Consider the following 7,370-nt stretch of genomic DNA (forward strand, 5'->3'; position numbering starts at 1 on the left):
AGATCATATGGCATTTGTCTTTCTCTCTATAACTTATTTCACTTAGCATAATACCAATAATATGTCCATTTTAGGTAACTTGACAGAAAAGGACTTCTTGTCTTTTAGAGATTCAGACTGAAGTCAACCTGTGTCGTCTGGGATTGGGATTTGCTTCAAAATAATTTAAGAGATGAGGAAATTGAGTCAGGAGGAAGATAGATGAGCTCTGTAATGATCATTGTTGGTCTGAATACCTGAAGCCCATTAAATGATTCTGTTTTCACATTTGAGGTTTTTTTCACAGTTTTTTAAAAAAAACTGCCGAACGTGTGGGTGACGGCTGTTAATCTTGGAATATCAGAGGACAAGGTAAGGAATCTATAGATATATTTTCAGGATCATTTCTTTCTTTCTTGTTTTTTATTTTTTTAACGTTTTTATTTTATTTTTGAGACAGAGAGAGACAGAGCATGAGCAGGAGAGGGGCAGAGAGAGAGGGAGACACAGAATCCGAAGCAGGCTCCAGGCTCTGAGCTGTCAGCACAGAGCCCGACGCGGGGCTCGAACTCACAGACCGCGAGATCATGACCTGAGCCGAAGTCTGACGCTCAACCGACTGAGCCACCCAGGCGCCCCTAGGATCATTTCTTTAAAAAGAGGAAGAAGAGGAGTGCATGGTGGGCTTAGCTGGTGGAATATGTGACTCTCGATCTCGGGGTCATGAGTTCAAGCTCCACCTTGGGTGTAGAGATGACCTAAAAATAAAATCTCTCAAAAAAATAATAAAAAGAGGAAGAAGAAATTAGGGAAAAATGGAACACTTAGAAACACTTTTGAAAAGTGTTTCCTCTGAATTATCCCAGGATTTTACCTGAAACCCATGTCACAATGGGCACTATGTGACTAGTAAAACTGTTTACATTTTTCTTCCAGTAACACAGTGTTTATTTAATTATCCAGGACCCCAAAGAATTTTGACTATTAAAACAAAGGGAGGGATGTCTGGGGGGCTCAGTCGTTTGAGCAGCCGACTTCGGCTCAGGTCATGATCTCGCAGTTTGTGAGTTTGAGCCCCGCTTGGGCTCTCTGCTGTCAGCACAGAGCCTGCTTCGGATCCTCTGTTCCCCTCACTCTCTGCCCCTCCCCCGCTTGTGTTCAATCAAAGTAAATTAAAAAATAAAATAAAATAAAATAAAATAAATAAAATAAAATAAAATAAAATAAAATAAAATAAAATAAAATAAAATAAAACAAGGGGAAAACCATGCCTGCTAGTGAAAAAACTAAATTTTCATAGATACATTATCCTGTTTTTCAACTCTCAGTTTTGTGCAATTCCTGTGTTTGTCTATTCCTATGACAGAAACAACTCTCTAGTTATTATCCCTCCATATTTTGCTTTCTGGTCAGAATTAGTACCCCAGGATATTTTTTTCAATTATCTTGGATATTGTTATGTATTTATCCTTCCATATGCACTGTAGGGTACATTGTCATTTCCTTAAAAAAAATTATTTGGCATTTGATGGGTATTATATGAAATCCATGGATTAATCTGGGGATAAATGACATATCACAACAGCACGTCTATCCATCTGGTGAACTTGGCTGACATGTAATCACTATCCCCGGGTCTTAGTGGACTCTAATGAAACATGACAGACCTGCATTAGCTGTGCTTCAGGCGACATCAGGGGGCCTCCAAGTGGCCTCCACGGCAGAGATCCGCAGAGGCCAGAAGCCTGAGTGAGTCATTTGCAGGCCCAGCACAAGGGGTGACAAGAATAATGGGGTGGATTTGGGGAAAATGTAAACCCTCAGATTTAGCGGGGAAAAGGGCGGAACTCCAGGCAGGCAGGCCTGGTGTGGACTCAGGCTGGGTGTGAGCGGACTGAGGAAGCCAAGTGTAAGCAGGCGAGGACGCTGCTGCCGTGTGAGTAGTATCACCCACGCTTTCTGTGTGTGTTTTCTTTTCTTAATTCATTGCGCCTTCTATTATCGTAGTTTCGCCTTTCCTATTATTTTGTAGGCTGGGCTTTTCTTTCTTTACCCAGTCTGAGAGTCTTCTCTTTCCGAAGGAGGATTAAACTCTTTGGCATCTCCTATGACCACTGATTACATATTGGCCTTATTCCTGTCATGTTTTATATTTGGCTTTATTATGTTTTATCATTGCTGCCCTCTATCAATTTGGATGTGCTGCCCTACTCCGATTTCTCTAGCAATAACCCCCAGCATCTACAAAAAAAAAAAAAAAATGTCTATTTTTCCATCAAAATCATACATTACCCAGGACAAAACCTTCAGACTTACCCTTTTTTCCTAAAGTTTATTTATTTATTTATTTATTTATTTATTTATTTATTTATTTATTTATTTTGAGAGAGACATAGACGGCATGAGCGGGGGAGGGACAGAGAGAGGAGAGTGAGAGAATCCCAAGCAGGCCCTGGGCTGTCAGCACAGAGCCCGAACGCGGGGCTCAAGCTCACAAAACCGTGAGATCATGACCTGAGCAGAAACCAAGAGTTGGACGCTTAACCAACTGAGCCACCCGGAGAACCCTATCTTCTTCTTCTTTTTTTTTTTTTTTTAAGCATTCTTCAGTTGGCCCGTATAGCCTTGCTGATTCTTTTTTATTTATTTTTTAAATTTATTTTTGAGAGAGAGTGCGAGTAGGGAAGGGACAGAGGATCTGAAGCGGGCTCTGGGCTGACAGCCATGAGGCCAATGTGGGGCTCGAACTCACAAACCGTGAGATCGTGACCTGAGCTGAAGTCGGATGCTCAACCAGCTGAGCCACCCCGGTGTCCCAGACTTACCTTCTTTCTAAGTTTTTTTAAAAATGTATTTTCTCCCAATCAAAATTGCACCAGCATTCTTCTCGAAACTAGAACAAGCAATCCTAAAATTCATATGGAACCACAAAAGGCCCCGAATAGCCAAAGTAATTTTGAAGAAGAAGACCAAAGCAGGAGGCATCACAATCCCAGACTTTAGCCTCTACTACAAAGCTGTCATCATCAAGACAGCATGGTATTGGCACAAAAACAGACACATAGACCAATGGAATAGAATAGAAACCCCAGAACTAGACCCACAAACGTATGGCCAACTCATCTTTGACAAAGCAGGAAAGAACATCCAATGGAAAAAAGACAGTCTCTTTAACAAATGGTGCTGGGAGAACTGGACAGCAACATGCAGAAGGTTGAAACTAGACCACTTTCTCACACCATTCACAAAAATAAACTCAAAATGGATAAAGGACCTGAATGTGAGACAGGAAACCATCAAAACCTTAGAGGAGAAAGCAGGAAAAGACCTCTCTGACCTCAGCCGTAGCAATCTCTTACTCGACACATCCCCAAAGGCAAGGGAATTAAAAGCAAAAGTGAATTCCTGGGACCTTATGAAGATCAAAAGCTTCTGCACAGCAAAGGAAACAACCAACAAAACTAAAAGGCAACCAACGGAATGGGAAAAGATATTTGCAAATGACATATCGGACAAAGGGCTAGTATCCAAAATCTATAAAGAGCTCACCAAACTCCACACCCGAAAAGCAAATAACCCAGTGAAGAAATGGGCAGAAAACATGAATAGACACTTCTCTAAAGAAGACATCCGGATGGCCAACAGGCACATGAAAAGATGTTCAGCGTCGCTCCTTATCAGGGAAATACAAATCAAAACCACACTCAGGTATCACCTCACGCCAGTCAGAGTGGCCAAAATGAACAAATCAGGAGACTATAGATGCTGGAGAGGATGTGGAGAAACGGGAACCCTCTTGCACTGTTGGTGGGAATGCAAATTGGTGCAGCCTCTCTGGAAAGCAGTGTGGAGGTTCCTCAGAAAATTAAAAATAGACCTACCCTATGACCCAGCAATAGCACTGCTAGGAATTTATCCAAGGGACACAGGAGTACTGATGCATAGGGGCACTTGTACCCCAATGTTCATAGCAGCACTCTCAACAATAGCCAAATTATGGAAAGAGCCGAAATGTCCATCAACTGATGAATGGATAAAGAAATTGTGGTTTATATACACAATGGAATACTACGTGGCAATGAGAAAAAATGAAATATGGCCTTTTGTAGCAACGTGGATGGAACTGGAGAGTGTGATGCTAAGTGAAATAAGCCATACAGAGAAAGACAGATACCATATGGTTTCACTCTTATGTGGATCCTGAGAAACTTAACAGGAACCCATGGGGGAGGGGAAGGAAAAAAAAAAAAAGAGGTTAGAGTGGGAGAGAGCCAAAGCATAAGAGACTGTTGAGAACTGAGAGCAAACTGAGGGTTGATGGGGGGTGGGAGGGAGGAGAGGGTGGGTGATGGGTATTGAGGAGGGCACCTTTTGGGATGAGCACTGGGTGTTGTATGGAAACCAATTTGACAATAAATTTCATATATAAATAAAAAAAATGTATTTTCTCTTTTACTGAACTATAGTTGACCTACAATGTTACATCAGTTTCAGGTGTGCAGCATAAAGATTCAACTTTTCCATACTTTATGCTGTGTTTAGCTCAAGTGTCTGTCACATTACAACACTATTACAGTACCATTGACTCTATTCCCTGTGATGCATCTTTCACCCCATGATTTATTTGTTCGTTCCATAACTGGAAGCCTGTGCCTGCCTCCCCTTCCCCTTCACCCATTTTGCCCAAACCCGCATCACCTCTAGACTTCTTTCTCCAACTTCTTCCCGCTCCAATAGCATTCGAGATTTTGTGGCAACTGTACTTTAATTTCAAGGTATTAATTTTATATACATTTAAATAATTTCTTCATAACCGGTGCATTAAACATTCCCATCATATTATTAAATGTTATCCCGACTTCAAATTACACCAGTTTCAATGTTTACCATTATTTTGTAAATAAACTTATTTTAGAATAGTTTTAGAGTCATAGAAAAATTATGAAGATGGCATAAATGCTTCTCATGCCCCATGCTGAATTTTCTCTTAATGTTTTGTTTTTTTTTTTTGAGAGAGAGAGAGAGAGAGAGAGAGAGAGAAAATGAGCGGGGGAGGGGCAGAGAGAGGGAGACACAGAATGTGAAGCCGGCTTCAGGCTCTGAGCTGTCAGCACAGAGCTCAATGTGGGGGCTTGAACTCATGAGCCATGTAATGGTGACCTGAGCTGAAGTTGGATGCTTAACCAAATGAGCCACCCAGGTGCCCCTGAATTTTCTCTTTAAAAACCCTTTATGGCATGTTTGTCACAGATATTAATACATAACTAAGGTCCATGTTTTAATCAGATTTCCTTGGTTTTTATCAAATGTCCAGGATATCATCCAGGATACCATGTTACATTTAATTGTTGTGTCTCCTTATGCTTCTCTTGGCTCTGGTGATTTCTCCGATTTTCCTTGTTTTTGATGACCTTGACAGGTTTTTTTTTAAAGAAGTTTTACTTTTTTTTAATGTTTATTTTTTCTTGAGAAAGAGAGAGAGAGATAGAGTGTGAACAGTATAGAGGCAGAGAGAGAGAATCCTAAGCAGGCTCCGTACCCACAGCATGGAGCCTGATGCGGGGCCCTGAACTCATGACCTGTGAGATCATGACCTGGGCCGAAACCAAGAGTCAGCCGCTTAACGGACTAAGCCACCCAGGCACCCCGACCTTGACAGTTTTGAAGAATACTGGTTAGGTATTTTTAGAATGTGACTCACTTGAATTTGTCTGATATATTTCTCATGATTCGACTGGGGCTATGGGTTGGGGGAGGAAGCCCACAGAGGCGGAGTGCCCTTTTTATGGCTTCGTATGAAGGGTACATGCCATCAACATGACTTATCACTCACTGGTGATGTAAGCCTTGATCACCTGCCAGAGGTGGTGTTTACCAGGTTTCCCCACTGTAGAGTGACTCTTTTTTTCCCCTTCTCTACTGAACTCTCTGGAAGGAAGTCACTATATTTAGCCCACACTTCCAGAGTGGGGAGTTATGTTTCATCCCGTTGAGAATGGAGATCTACACACTTAAATTGGAATTCCTCTGTGCAGGAGATTTGTCTCTTCCTCCCCATATATTTATTTATTCAATTGTTTATTTATGTCACTGTGTATTTATGGATATTTATTTTTCACTTTGGGTTATAATCCAGATTACTCGATACCACCTTATTTTTTGGTCAAACTGTTTCAGCTTTGACCAGAATATCCTGAAAGGAATTCTACTGGGAATTCCTTTAGATGACCCCTGGGTTGTGTTGACGTAGCGCATTACTGTGGTTTTTGTTTTGTTTTGTTTTTGAACACTTCTTATTTTCTAGCCTTACGAGATGCTCCAGGCACAAAGTCTATTTTATCATTATTGTCTTGTATGTCATCTTTTAGCCTCTTTATTTGCATCTATGTTTGTTTGTTTTCCAAGAGTACATCCTCAAGGAAGATTGGTGTCTTGTTTCGATAAGTAAACACAAATTTGTTAAAATTTTAAGGATAAATAGGAAAGAAACAGAAACAGGTGGTGAGGCCTTCAACCCACTGAGGTGGGGAGGAAAAGAATCCATAAAATGTGTTCCATCCAGCAAACTTCGGAAATGGAGGGGGAAGGAGGAAACAAGGACCTTGTCAAGTTTCCTCAAGTTGGGTGTCATCTCTCCCGTTTGGCACTGGGATGTGCGACCCTGGAGGTTGCTCTACGTGAGGCTTGAGGATGGAAGCAGACTCCAGCCTGAGTTCTTTTCAGGAGGAAGATCCACCCTTTCTGCAGCTTGTCCAAGACGGTGAGACACGGGAGCTCCCTCGCTCTGCCCTTGCCTGTGTGTTCTTCTCGGCAATAATGTCGTCCCACGTGCGATGGGGTGGCCTGTGTCCCATCCCATGGGATGACTCAAGGAAAATGAAAGCCACGAGCACTTCATTCCTGTTTTTGAGAGTCCTTCTTTGTCACCTCAGCTAAAAAATAGGCTTAGTGCCTTTTTTAAAGAGCCCTGTGCTGCTGTGTCATCAATATAATTGGTCCTTGTGGGGTAGGCTCAGGAGGAAGAGAACAAACTGTTTTGCCCACCATAGTCCCTTAGCTAACTGGGCTTCATCTGTGCCAAGGTCTTTTATCCTACATGGGGGTTGTTTCTTACTGGCTTATTTAATCCTAAAGTCTAGTCGGAGAAACATGAGCCTATTCATATTGGGTCAACTACTTTATATTGCTAAATGTGGTAAATTTAGTAACACCAGGGGGAAAATGTTCTACTTGCTGAGGCTGAGCAGTGCAAGATTGTTACTTTTGTTTCCTTTCCAGAGCCCTTGCAGGGCAGAAACACTGATCCTGCCTCTTCTCACCTTATCTCCCAGTGTGACGCAATCATAGAGTGTCTAAAGAAGTTTCCAAGAGGTTCTTTGTTTTGCTTTGAC

General features: G+C 41.8%; 1 long non-coding RNA gene across 1 annotated transcript; it reads left to right on the forward strand.

Annotated features, from left to right (window-relative positions):
* The first annotated feature begins 284 nt into the window (after nt 1-284).
* LOC147577078 (uncharacterized) lies at nt 285-6,876 on the forward strand. The gene is made up of 2 exons (XR_015255737.1): nt 285-351; nt 6,385-6,876. It is a non-coding gene; the product is annotated as an uncharacterized LOC147577078 (long non-coding RNA).
* Nucleotides 6,877-7,370: the final 494 nt, after the last annotated feature.

This window comes from Puma concolor, chromosome C2, assembly GCF_028749965.1.
Source record: "Puma concolor isolate L17-30 chromosome C2, mPumCon1.1.hap2, whole genome shotgun sequence".
NCBI lineage: Eukaryota > Metazoa > Chordata > Mammalia > Carnivora > Felidae > Puma > Puma concolor.